We start from the raw sequence: 14,615 nt of genomic DNA, 5'->3' as shown, positions 1-14,615 counted from the left end.
TACTTTTTATAATTAAAAAATTCTGATCCGGTACCTGGTGGCTTTATAACACGGATATGTTTTCCGTCCACTGCGCCGACACAATGCGGAAATTGACACACCTCATAAAAATTTTTTTCAATTTGAAGCCATCTCTGCTGATTCGGAGTAGGTATGAACTCCTCATGCAGTTCCTCCCATAAAACTTGGCACGTTTCTTTTACAATTGTTGAAATTGTTGAAATCCCAAGCCTGAAATGGTAGTGTAGCGAGGTGAAACTGTCACCTGTAGCCAGAAAGCTGAAAAAAATATATAAATAAAATATTAGATTAGTAATTTGAAATACTTAAAAATTTTAGATTACGGATTTGTCAAATTTGATATGGCCTGAATCACTATAATTATCAAAAATATCGTTATGAGTAAAATTTTTCTATACTTGAAAGCATCAATACATATTTACCGACTGTAATATTTAAATACATACAGATTAGTATAGCTGCTCTAAAAATCTCTTAAAAAAATTGTTAATGAAGTATAAATAGTAAACAACACATATAAATAATTAAAATTAATATATCTATATGTCATTATCTTACCGGATGGTCAACATGAGTCGTTCTGTAGGTGACACACTCCTGCGGAAATACGTATCCATCCTGGCCAGTGTCGGTGATACTCGGTCTAGGAGCTCATCAAAGCTAGCCATATTCATGCGAAAAAAAATATTAAATTTTTCAGGAAAATGACGCAATTCCGGGTACAGGACTTCAAATGCTCCTTCAGTAATCCGTGCAGACGAAATTGGATGAACCCAATATCGACGAAGACGCCGCCGACGTCTATCTCGCTGTTGTTTCCTCCATCTTGAAACCAAAATCAGGGCTTTGAAAGCAAACTCTTGCTTAGGCATCATCCTGGCGACAATCCTAAACAGAATCTGAGCTAGTCCCTAAAGGTTTACTTTTTATAGACCAAAATTTTTGCATATTTTATTGTTGTACAACTATTAGTTGTGATTAGATTAATTTTAATGATAGGATTATTTTGCATACCGGATCCGTTCAAAAATAGACGACGGATCCGCTGTTTCAACGGATCCGCACGCCGGATCCGGCTGCATACCGGATCCGTAGGACGGATCCGTAAAAAAAACGTAACGGTTGCATTCCGGATTTCCGGATCCGTATGTTCGGAAAAAAGGCGGAAAGACGCATCCGGAATGAAAAAATGATGCGTTCTCACGCGTTTTTCCGGATCCGGCATGTAATTCTGGTAAATGGACTACACGACGGATCCGGCCAACGCAAGTGTGAAAGAGCCCTTATTTGTATTACATTAGACACTTAACTTATATATATAATTTAGATAGTTAGTGGGACCTTTACAAAGTGTCCACTCACCGTTGAAGACTTTCTCTTCAGGGCCAACTGCAGTTGCACCTCCAAAGCCTCCCGCTCTGCATCAAACCGCACCATTTCACTTTGGGTAGAACCCATCTGTTTGGCCAGGTTTTCCTGCCGTTTTATCTGCCACAACCGCCTGACATATTCCTCCATGAGACCCATGGTAACAGACAGTCCTGTAGCAACATAGTTTCTGCAACTTGGGCTTCTGGCCCTTTAAATTTCAGCAAGTTTTCCTTGCAACACAGCAGAAGTGTCTAGATTAGCAAGAGCAGCCACTTCACCGGACAACCAGGTTTATCAAGACATTGGGCTTCCGGCCCTTTAAATATCCAACTCAATTTCATGCAAGATAGCACCTAGGCCAGGAAGCAGCTAGGCCAGGATGCCGAGATTAGAGAGTAGGTCACCTCCTAAAGCGTCCCTAATCCTCACCCTAACTCCTCACCGTATGAGCGGATCTGGACGGTAGGACGGCTCATACCAGGATACCTATGGCCCTGAGTCGCCCTGATAATCCCTCACATAGGAGCAGGGGAGAGACGACCTGTTCTTCCCAGACACGGATGAACAGGAGTCTCAAATGGTCTAGCAGCAGGCAAAGGAAAAGAGCATATGCAGCAACAGAGTCAGCAGGTAAGAACACCAGACAAGACGCTTACCTGCCGCAGCAACCACGACTGGAACCCGTGCATATGTACAGATGCCCACACACCAAATAGGACACTGTACAGACAACACACACACAGGTATCCAGCACTCCTGATTCTGCCTGGACCCCATGCCGCAAGGAGCAAGGCAGCCCCAGGCAGCACTGCATACAGACTTATGGTTCACCCCTCCAGGAAACCAGCCCCCTCACAGAGGTACAACACACACAGGGAAAACGTCTTGCACACATGCAGGGACAAACACCAACAACATCCCAGACATGTAACAACAAACAAGACGTATAGTGCTGCCCATAATTATTCATACCCCTGGCAAATTTTGACTTAAAGTTACTTTTATTCAACCAGCAAGTAATTTTTTGACGGGAAATGACATAGGTGTCTCCCAAAAGATAATAAGACAATGTACAGGAGGCATTTTTGTGGAAGAAAAATATTTCTCAGCTTTTATTTACACTTGAGCAAAAAATACAAGATGTTCCGCACTGTGGAAAATCTCAGAGGACGTGGTCGGAGGCCAAAAGTGACACCTGTGCTGGCCAGGAGGATATTTAGAGAGGTGAAAAAGAATCCAAGGATGACCACCAAGGCCATCCTGGTGAATCTGGGCTCTGCTGGTGGCAATGTCTCAAGGCAGACAATCCAACAGACACTGTACAATGCAGACCAAGGAGGACGCCGCTTCTCCAGAGAAGGCACACAAAAGCTCGCTTGGCCTTTGCAAAAGCTCATCTGGACAAAGAAGAAGACTTCTGGTCTTGTGTGTTATGGTCAGATGAAACAAAAATTGAATTGTTTGGTCACAATGATGTTTCCTTTATTTTGCGTAAAAAAGGAGAAGCCTTCAACCCAAAGAACACCATCCCCACAGTCAAACATGGTGGTGGGAACCTAATGCTTTGGGGGTGTTTTTCAGCCAATGGACCAGGGAACCTAATCACAGTAAACGGCACCATGAAAAAAGAGCAATACATGAGGATTCTTAACGACAACATCAGGCAGTCTGCAGAGAAACTTGGCCTTGGGCACCAGTGGACATATCAGCATGACAATGACACAAAACACACAGCAAAAGTGGTGAAGAAATGGTTAGCAGACAACAACATTAAGGTTTTGGAGTGGCCCAGCCAGAGTCCAGACTTGAATCCAATTGAGAATCTGTGGAGGGAGCTAAAGATCAGGGTGATGGCAAGAAGACCCTCCAACCTGAAAGATTTGGAGCTCATTGCTAAAGATGAATGGGCAAAAATACCTGTGGAGACATGCAAAAAGCTGGTCTGCAATTATAGGAAGCGTTTGATTGCTGTAATAGCCAATAAAGACTTTTCTATTGATTATTGAGAAGGGTTTGAATAATTTTGGACTGGACACTTTTAGCTCAAATGTAAATAAAAGCTGAGAAATGTTTTTTTTCCCACAATAATGCCTCTTGTACATCGTCTTATTATCTTTTGGGAGACACCTATGTTATTTCCCGTCAAAAAATTACTTGCTGGTTGAATAAAAGTAACTTTAAGTCAAAATTTGCTAGGGGTATGAATAATTATGGGCAGCACTGTATAACAGACCCTGAACAGAAACCCACACCAAACATACAACAAGTGAGGCTGGGTACATAGAGGATAAGGGAGACAAAGGAATGACATCGCAGATGACATCGATGTCCTACAAGGTGGCCCTCAAGGACTGGGCAGATAGAACACCCTGGACTGGAGCAGAGGTCCAGTACCAACGACAGCTGAAGTACAACTAACTCCAGCCAGGAAGCCACAGGAGATAAAACCCAAGTGACCACACCCAATCAGGGAGTTAACCCTTACAGCACCAGACAGAGGGAGGCTACAACTTAAAGGGGAAGTGCACACACCAGTCAACACGCAACACGTAGCCACCGGCAACAGCATGCATGGCAACCATGTCATGGCGCACACAGCCAAAGCCGAGACACTGCCACCACATGCCTTAACAACAACACGTTGCCACCACCAACCGCAAGCTTGGCACAAGTGTTACAGCGCACACAGCAAAGGCTCTGACACTCAAGCAGGGCAGCGATGAAAGATTCCTTCTCAGACAACGGGGTTCAAGTCCAAATGGCACTTTATTCTGGCAGTTCAGCACCAGCACAAACATAAACCAAAATAAACACCTGCCCGCCTGGGCTCTACCTAATATATGTGCCGACTCTATCTCATCTATAGAGCGCAGTTCACAAACAGGGTATCAGGTTCCGACACTCCGCAGGTCAGCTCATCAGGCACAGTCCCACACAGTGGAGAGATCCGGCTTCACACAGCCTCGTGTCCCCTCAGCCCTGCTGGCTGAGACCACACAGAGCCTCTGCAGGCTTCCCCCTCTCTAGGGTCATTTCCTCTCCCCTGGACTCCTACACCTACCTGTGGTGGAAGAGGGGTGTGGACTGAAATATCCACCCCCTCTACACCTCTATCACGTATCAGGCCTGTCACTGCCTCACACCGTGTTTTGCGGATCCACAACTTGCGGATTGTAGAACACATAAGGTCATCTGAATGAGCCCTTAGAATCAGTCAGAAGCACCATAAGACATTATAGAGAAGTACTAAACAGTATAGGTGTGAATAAAGCACCTGGGGTTAGATATAAAGCTTACTATCAGCGACTGAATCTTCTGAATAATGTCTGTCTACTCTGCCTGTTTTTCTCAGTACTTCATCTTTTATCCTCCCCCTCCCCTCTCCAAAAACTGGGGGGATGTAATATGATCCTCCAGTGAGTAGACAGCCTGTCTTGGTTTTAATAAGGCAGATTTATCACAAATTTCAGAGAAAAAGTTAAGCTGGATTTACACAGCCGATTATCGGGAACGAACGTTCCTACGAAAGCTCATTCCAGATAATCTGCCTGTCTAAAGGTGCCGCAGATCACCCAATGAACTAACAAAACGTTCATTAATCGGGTGAAATGATTGTTGGTGCGAACACCTCAATCATGGTTCCCAGGCAGCTGATGGTTAGATGTCTAAACAACACTCTACTGCCCAGAAGCAATGATTTTGTGTGGGGACAAGCAATAGCAATAGCGATCACTCCCCCTTATACTGTGGAGGTATTCTAGCTTATTTCCCGATGATCGGCTTCTCCTCGGATAGTGTAAATGCAGCTTTCGTTTAGAAAAGAGGGAAGAAGAAAACAGGTGATAACTAAAAGATATTTTTATCTGATAAGGCTAGTTTCACACTAGCGGCAGGGGACTCCGGCAGGCTGTTCCCGCGGGTGAACAGCCTGTCGGATCCGTCCTGCCACTAGTTGACGCGTGCCCCCAGACTGCCACTCCGTCCCCATTGACTATAATGGGGGCGGAGTTCCGGCGGCAGCATGGCAGCGCACGCTAAGAGGCGGCCGGATTAAAAGTATTGCATGCAGTAGTTTAAGTCCGGCCGCCTCTCGGCGTGCGTTGCCGTGCTGCTGCCGGAACTCCGCCCCCGCCGCCATTATAGTCCGGGGCACACGTCAACTACCGGCAGGACGGATCCGACAGGCTGTTCAGCCGCCAGATCAGCCTGCCGAAGTCCCCTGCCGCTAGTGTGAAAGTACTATAAGGCTACTTTCACACTTGCGGCAGAGTGATCTGGCAAGCAGTTCTGTCGCCGGAACTGCCTGCCGGATCCGGCAAAACGTATGCCAACTGATGGCATTTGTAAGACTGATCAGGATCCTGATCAGTCTTAAAATGCCTGATCAGTCAGTAAAATGCATTGAAATGCCGGATCCGTCTTTCCGGTGTCATCCGGCAAAAAGGGACCCGGCATTTTTTTTTCACCTTTTTTTTCAGTCTGCGCATGCACAGACCGAAAGGACAGATCCGACCTTCATTCATTCATGGAAATGAAAAGCCGGCATTCAGGCAAGTCTTCCGTTTTTTGGACCGGAGATAAAAGTAGCATGCTGCGGTTTTATCTTTTGCCTGATCAGTCAAAAAGACTGAACTAAAGACATCCTGATGCATCCTGAACGGATTACTCTCCATTCAGAATGCATGGGGATATGCCTGATCAGTTCTTTTCCGGTATAGAGCCCCTAAGACGGAGCTCGGGCTCTTTCACACTTGCGTTGTTGTGTTCCGGCATAGAGTTCCGTCGTCGGGGCTCTATGCCGGAGGAATCCTGATCAGGATTATCCCAATGCATTCTGAATGGAGAGAAATCCGTTCAGGATGCATCAGGATGTCTTCAGTTCCGGAACGGAACGTTTTTTGGCCGGAGAAAATACCGCAGCATGCTGCGCTTTTTGCTCCGGCCAAAAATCCTGAACACTTGCCGCAAGGCCGGATCCGGAATTAATGCCCATTGAAAGGCATTAATCCGGATCTGGCCTTAAGCTAAACGTCGTTTCGGCGCATTACCGGATCCGACGTTTAGCTTTTTCTGAATGGTTACCATGGCTGCCAGGACGCTAAAGTCCTGGTTGCCATGGTAAAGTGTAGTGGGGAGCGGGGGAGCAGTATACTTACCGTCCGTGCGGCTCCCCGGGCGCTTCAGAGTGACGTCAGGGCGCCCCACGTGCATGGATCACGTGATCGCATGGATCACGTCATCCATGCGCATGGGGCGCTCTGACGTCATTCTGGAGTGCCCCGGGAGCCGCACGGACTGTAAGTATACTGCTCCCCCGCTCCCCACTACTACTATGGCAGCCAGGACTTTAATAGCGTCCTGGGTGCCATAGTAACACTGAACGCATTTTGAAGACGGATCCGTCTTCAAATGCTTTCAGTTCACTTGCGTTGTTACAGATCCGCGGGCACCTCCGGCAAATGGAGTGCACGACGGATCCGGACAATGCAAGTGTGAAAGAGGCCTAAGGCTACTTTCACACTTGCGGCAGGACGGATCCGACAGGCTGTTCACCATGTCGGATCCATCCTTCCGCTATTTCGCCGTGCCGCCGGACCGCCGCTCCGTCCCCATTGACTATAATGGGAACAGGGGCGGAGCTCCGCCCCCTCCCCATTATAGTCAATGAGGATGGAGCGGCGGTCAGGCGGCACGGCGAAATAGCAGAAGGACGGCTCCGACATGGTGAACAGCCTGTTGGATCCGTCCTGCCGCAAGTGTGAAAGTAGTCTAAGCCGGAAAAGAAAAACGCAAGTGTGAAAGTACCCTAAGATATATTACAAATTTTGTTATATTCACAGCTACTATAGATTCATGCAAAGTTGTAAAGTAGCTAAGATGTAAAAGTACGGCGACTGTTTAAAATGGTGTATTTTGCTTAGTAAATCTCCCTGTGTTTTGCCTACTACAGAGACCGAGAGGGTGGTGTATAATACAGGATTCTCGCTTTATTGTTCTTTTAACCCCTTAAGGACTTATGACGTACGGCATGTTCCAGAGTCCTTAACCTCTTAAGGACACATGACGTACCGGTACATCATGATGTCCTGGTACTTAAGAACACATGACGTACCGGTACGTCATGTATGGTTCCGATCACCGCCGCCTGCGGAACCCGGTGCCTGCTCAAATCATTGAACAGGCACCTAGGCTAAATGCGTTGGGGGGTCCTGTGACCCCTCCATGTCGGCGATCGCAGAAAACCGCAGGTCAATTCAGACCTGCGGTTTTCTGCGTTTCCGAGTTATTCGGGTCTCTGAAGACCCGATAACCCGTAACAGGATGGTGATGGTGGTGTGATTTTACCCCACCAATCACCATCCTGCGATCCTGAGAGGTGATGGTGACATCACCTCTCAGGATTGCCTCTGATTGGCTGGTGGGCGGGACGGCGGCAGATTCAAAAGATGCAAGCGCTCCTCTCCTCCTCCTTTTGTGTTCCGGAGCCGAAGGAGAGAGGAGCTGCCTGCCCGTCGTGTTCATCGGTGCCAGCATCACCCCATCTGTGCCCCCCAGGACCCGATCTGTGCCCCAGCGCCTGAACTGGTTTCTAAAAATTGGGTTTTTGAAAATTTCAGAAAAATTTCAAGATTTGCTTCTAAACTTCTAAGCCTTGTCCCCAAAAACATCCCCAAAAAATAAAATATCATTCCCAAAATGATCCAAACATGAAGTAGACATATGGGGAATGTAAAGTAATAACTATTTTTGGAGGTATTACTATGTATTATAGAAGTAGAAGTATTACTATGTATTATAGAAATAGTAGTTTGCAATTTTTTTAAATTTTTTGGTAAATTTGGTATTTTTAAAAAAAATAAACATTTTATTTTTTTACCTTATTTTACCAGTGTCATGAAGTACAATATGTGATGAAAAAACAATCTCAGAATGGCCTGGATAAGTCAAAGCGTTTTAAAGTTATCACCACTTAAAGTGACACTGGTCATATTTGCAGTCCTTAAGGGGTTAATCTCTATATCATTCTCTGCACCCTCAGCCCCTACATTAGACATCACACAGTGTATCAATTTTTTCTGGGATAATACTTTAATTCCTGGAATGTTCTTTTAATCCACTGGGGATGATTTTGAACACTTGAAATGCTGTTAGCTAACTACAGGCTGACATTAAAGATGGCCATACTCATTACGTGTATTGTATATGAAATGTTCAGTTGATGTTTATTCTGCATATTTTGAGGGATAAAAGGATTTTCTCTTTTCAGTTAGTCCACAGCTGTCTTTTATTCAACTAATGAAGACCACGCTCTATAATCGGTCTTTAATGTTCGTGGCTGTGGGGCACCTTCAATACCGCATGGCAATTAACAATGAAAGCCAGTTATACAGTGCAGTCTCGATTAATTAATGTAAGTCTACTTGGCCAGGCAGTTCTCAATGGCAGCTGGCCGCGCCCCTAACAGCTCATGACTGCACCGTGTGGTCGTACCTTTATTCCTCTTTCCCCATTGAAAACACCTGCATAATTAGTTGAACTGTGTGTCTGCTGGGTTGGATTGGAATAGCTGTTTTCCCAAATGAGCTACTGAAAGTGAATGGCCACCTTTGGTCCAATATGAAGAGCATGGGCTTCCACCGGACGACTACTTGATCACTGAATGCAGTTAGAGTTCCATTTGACTATTCGCACTGAAGATTTGAGCAATCAAGGATGTTTTCTTCGCAAAGTGCCAGCTTTCCACAAAAATGTATGGAGCTGGCACTTGTACTTAACTTGCAGATAAAAACAATTTCAGAAACGCATATAAAATTTAGGTTGTGTTAAAAAAATTGGCCAGTTCATTGACAGATAACGCAGTCAGTTCTATTCCACTTTTCCAGGAATGACTGGTACCACAAAACAGCAACCTTTCTTGGCATCATAAATAAACTTCAGAAAGTAATAGCATTAAAACTGGTTAAAATAATAAAAAAGCAATTTATGGAGCCAATTACGTGTCTCCTTCTGAAGCTGAAAAGCTGCTGCTTCAACTCAAGGAATTTAAAGTCTCCCTTCCCCCAGAATACTGTCCTGTGGAGCCAAAAAAAACACTTGTCTGGAACCAGGGAAGTGCACAGACATTTTGAAGGCAGGGGCTTAAAAAAAAAGGACAAAAATGTTTGTACCATGAAGCTTACTTTTCTAGAAGTCCTACCTTGTTCTCCATTAATTCTTTGATACTGTAATTGTAAACACGACAGATACAGAGTAATGTATATTTCTTTATTTAAATATAAACTTGTAACTTTGTAACTGACATGTTACATTAAAACTGTAATAAAATTTCCGTCCCTAAAAAAAAAAAAATGTTTGTGATAACGTTACACACAACACAATTCATTCACACTCACACAATTGTTTCCTACTCACCATCACTTTCATTCCCTTGTTATTTCTCCCTTACAGCAGCAACCTTCGGGAGCCATGTCCCTATATATGTTTACCACTTCACTTTGGTTTATGGGGTAGGAGGACAGAAAGCCTCTCTTCTGAACAAAGATTTCTCAATGTATCTTTTACCAGCTTGAGCTTGGAAAAGGACCTCTCCACTGTTGCTGTTGACACCAGAATTGTTGCATAGGTTCTTATCATTTCTACCAGTGTTGGAAAGATATCCTGCCCAGTGTTCTCTCTAAGTGTTTTTAACAGATTCTTCACGGTGGATGTGTCCGGGAAAGAAGCCTAAAAGACCCTGAGCTCTGTTTTTAACTTTTGCTCCTCTCCTCCATAGAATTCACATAGTGTGTGAATGGCCTCAAGAGAGTCAGGACCTATTACATCTTTGCCTATCCAGTTGTTGTTCGCCTTTGTCAAACTGTGAAGTGCACTTAGTATTTTACTAGACTGTGTCTCGACATCTCCTCTAAATCTTCTTTGTAGTTCCTGAGAAAAAACATCAATGAATGTAAGTATACCTTCCCTCTATAGTAGTCTTCTACAGACTGGAAGAAGTGGCTCTCTGTGGCTGCATGGGTACTCTGGCAATATTTTTAAGGCACCCTCCTCTGTCTTTGCTGTCCTGGGGGGACTGTGGGAATGCTGATCCCAGTGGCTTCTGCCTTTTCAGTGGCACTTTTAAACAGCTTTCCAAACTGTTCTTCTGTCCTGAGGTTGGACAAGGTGTCCTTTACTCCATTAACAACAGCATATGTTGTGGACAGATCAATATCACAGTTCTGTAGAGCATCAGAGCCAAGTGCAGTGACCTCAAAGACTGGAGTGGCTATCTCAAGGCAAAGCAAAAACTCAAAGTCTATGGATTTAAGGTACATCCTGGCATCTCCAGCAGCAGTATCGGGAGGCTCCTGCTCTGTAATGTCAGTGAGGACTTTGACCACCAAACTCATAACTTTAAGGAGGGCCTTCAGGGCTTTTTCTCTACATGCCAACGTGTGTCAGAGAGCTTTTGCAGTTGAATTACACGTTCAGGGCTTTTTGACATTTCACAAATGCAGTGTGCCTTTTTGTAGAGCTGGTGAGAAACACATAGAGCTTCTGTACCAGGTTGAAAAAGGTAATGAAGTGGATGCTTGATTTTGCAGCTTCAACTAGGACCAAATTTAGGCAGTGGGCTTGGCAGTGCACATATAGAGCTTTGTTATTGTGTTGCAGTATTCTTGACTGCAGTACTTTGTATTGACCACTCATATTGGCAGCACCATCATAGCCTTGACCACGCATGTTTTCTATCTGTAGATGTTGTTCTTTAGCAAGTGAAAAACAGTTTTCTCCATCTCTTCACCTGTCGTTTTTGTCACATTGCAGACCTGGAAGAAGCACTCCTTGACTTCCATTTAGTACACATAACGCACCACAATAGAGACCTGCTCACAGTGAGATACATCAGTAGTTTCATCTATAAGAACTGAATATATATTGGCCTCCTCTATTTCTCTCGTTTTGTGAATGTGGCCAGTGCTTTGATAAGATCATTTTGTGTTCTATTTGAGAGGAGTGAAACTTGACACCTATTCTTACCTATTTTCTGGCATTTTACATTATCCAAATGTAGCTTGATTACACTATCGTATTGGCTAAACATTTTAACAAGTTCAAGTAAGTTGTCCTGGTTTGAACTTGTGGCAGACTCGTCATCACCCCTGAAAGCCTTCCCCTGCCGTGCAAGATATAGAGTTATATCAATTGATCGGGTCAAGAGTTCTCTGTTTCTTTGTTTCTCTCGCTCCCTTTTTTCCTTGCCTAGAACATCTGATACGTCAAAAGACGATTGCAAAGCACTCTTTTTGTATGTGTTCCATCGCACCATGCTTGTTAAGTTGGCCTCTGAATCTGCATGTTCTTTTATTTTGTCAAGTCCCTTTTTCCAATTGCTTACCCCAGCCACTCTCCATGAACTCTTGCTGTACTTTTGTTCATTTAGAAAAAGCCGACAGCTGAAGCAGTACATACTGTCCTTGTCAGGTGAGTACTCTAACCACAGCTTATTTTCATACCACACCTTCTGAAATGATCGGCCTTCAGTATTTTTGGGAAATCTGAGGACAGGTTGACATGGTCCCCTCTCAACACACATGTTCACATAGCTGGCATTACACGTGAGATGAAAAATTTGATTATGGGCTGGATCTGTTGGATATTTTAAGGATGACATTTTTGACATGGCTTCTTCTACACTACTCACAGCTTCCTCAGCCACATACTCTTCTATTACTTCCTCAAGCCCAATATTACCACTGTTTCCCCTCCTGTGGCCTCTTCCTCTTCAACACTGACTTCATGATCATCTTTGTCAGGTGTTCCCTCCAAAGTGTTCTCCTGTATTTCATTTGTTGCTTGAGGGATCTCTACCGTCCTCTCAGGTGTAACACTGTCAATATCTGGGTTATGTGTTCTATCTTGTGGTTTGGTACCTGGTTTTAACCATGATTTAATGATCTACTACTATGGGCTGCTTTCTGGCGCTCTCTCTCATTTATTTTCCGTATCCTCTCTGTTTTTGGCATTGAGCTGCAGGCATGATTAAAATTAATTGTTGTATCACAAGCGAGATAACCTTCAGCTTTACACAGCCAAATAATAGAATACTAAATAGCCAGCATACATTAATGTATTGATCAAAGAGAGTAATAGAGAGAGAATCTGAACTCGATACAGTAATCTCCAGACATGATGCTGCACTGCCTGCCCACATACATAAGGCAACACTGTCAGCCACGCCCCATTCACTTTAATGGCAGGCGAACCTGAAAAACCTTCAGCTCATATTTGCAGCCACCAAATACTTAGTAGAAGTGTACAAATAGTCCCACAACATGGACAGTGACATACTAGTGGGGGATCAATGACAAAAATTCCAACATAAAATATGTGTCTTAATCAGGGGACATTTTTATGTGCCTTAAAGGGAAATTCTCTTAAATGTGCCCTGTTGGAGCCTAGAAAATTTTTATTTTAGGCCACGGGAGTACTGGCCTTAAAAATTAGGCATTCACCTGACATAAAAGAAATTCTGATTATGTGGCTCGAGGTACATTATGCAGTCAATGGAATTTTTTTTTACTGTAGGCCACTGGACTACAGGCCCCAAACATTAGGCATTTACCGGACAGTAAAGATCAAGTGATTATGTGGCTGGAGGTATATTACACGGTCAAGGGATATCAATTTTACTGCAGGCCAGTGTACTACAGGCCCCAAAAATTATGCATTCACCGTACAGAAAAGAATTATTTGTTCCAATAGCGTCTGTCAATCTGTGTAGCTGCGGTAATGCAGCAGAACCGCAAACAAATGCTGCACTACCCAAATGCAATATATAGAAAGTATATTATTGGTATATCACACCTCTGCCTCAATCAGCTTTTTTGGGGGGGCAACTGGTATATCACATCAGTTGAAATTATTTGTTCCAAGAGCTTTTTCCCCTCTGTATAGCTGCAGTATCGCAGCAGAACCGCACACAACTGCTGTACAATACAAATGCACTATAATATACTTTGTATGTTAGAAACTATATGATAAGTATATCGCACCCCTCTGTGTATCACACCTATCGATAGCAAACCTATACCAGTCCTTAAAAGGACTTTTGTGGCCCTATTAGTTAGCGTTTGGGGTCCCTTACAGTCTGTCCCTGCTCCACACAGCAACCTCTCCCTACATTGGCAAAAGACTGAATGTAAAATGGCAGCCAGATCAGGTTTATTTATAAGGTAGGGGGTATGTCCATGTGCTAAAATGTCTCAATTCGCTGTCCTGTACCACCTGATGGATGTGTCATGGGTCAAAGTTCTTCACAGTGTAAAAGAATATGGCGCCGGCGGACATCGCCATATGTTCACCCGTTCGGCAACTGCGAACGAGCAAAGTTCACCGCGAAACGACCGCTGGGCGAACCGCAAGGCCATCTCTACCTCTAAAATTTAGATTCTTCTCTGATTTGAAATAAAATTTTGCAAACCTTAAAGGGGTTTTCCAGTTTGCCTCAACATCCTTTCAAATAATCATTTACTAAAGTAGCTGCAATTTTGTAATGTATTTCTTGTACCTTTATTGCTCCTATCTTGCTTTCTGGGCTGTGGTCACATGACCATGTCCATGCAGTCTTTCTTATTTCCTGTGATGTTATGTCCATGGGCATGTCAGTAATAGGAGATTGTCTATGTAACTAGCTGGGTAGGAGGAGCTATAAACTAGCTGGGTGTTTTTAGGGACGATACAGGAGCTGTGGCAGAGAAAGAAGTGCATCATGGGTTTGGTTGGATACAGCCACAGGAAGTGCTACATACAGGATGGAAACAAACCAGAGTGATTGGTTTACATGGTGAACATGGATCAGGAAAGTCTAAACTGAAAAGAAAACATAGAAAAGATGAACATGGGATAAGCAACTACTTGGGCATATCTTTTAAAAACCATAGTAAACCTGGAAAACTCCTTTAAACTCACATAACAGCTGGCATAATGGAGATCTCTGACCCTTCTCTGCAAGGTTGCAGCTAGGTCTATACACAATCCAACTAATAATATTGACACCGAGAGATATGTATACAAGCCAAGTAAAGAGTATAACACATCTATAAGGTTTCTTGCAGTCACTGTCAGACTAATATACCATACAACCTATTTTAAGTCATGTGATTTTCCTCTAATACTTTGGGGATGACTTTTGGCATAGGCAGTGACTACGATCTTGGTTTGTCAGGATGGTAGAATTACAG

The sequence above is a fragment of the Bufo bufo genome, chromosome 4, assembly GCF_905171765.1.
Source record: "Bufo bufo chromosome 4, aBufBuf1.1, whole genome shotgun sequence".
NCBI classification, from domain to species: domain Eukaryota; kingdom Metazoa; phylum Chordata; class Amphibia; order Anura; family Bufonidae; genus Bufo; species Bufo bufo.
The sequence above is the reverse complement of the archived record's forward strand: the minus strand, read 5'-3'. Positions refer to the sequence as shown.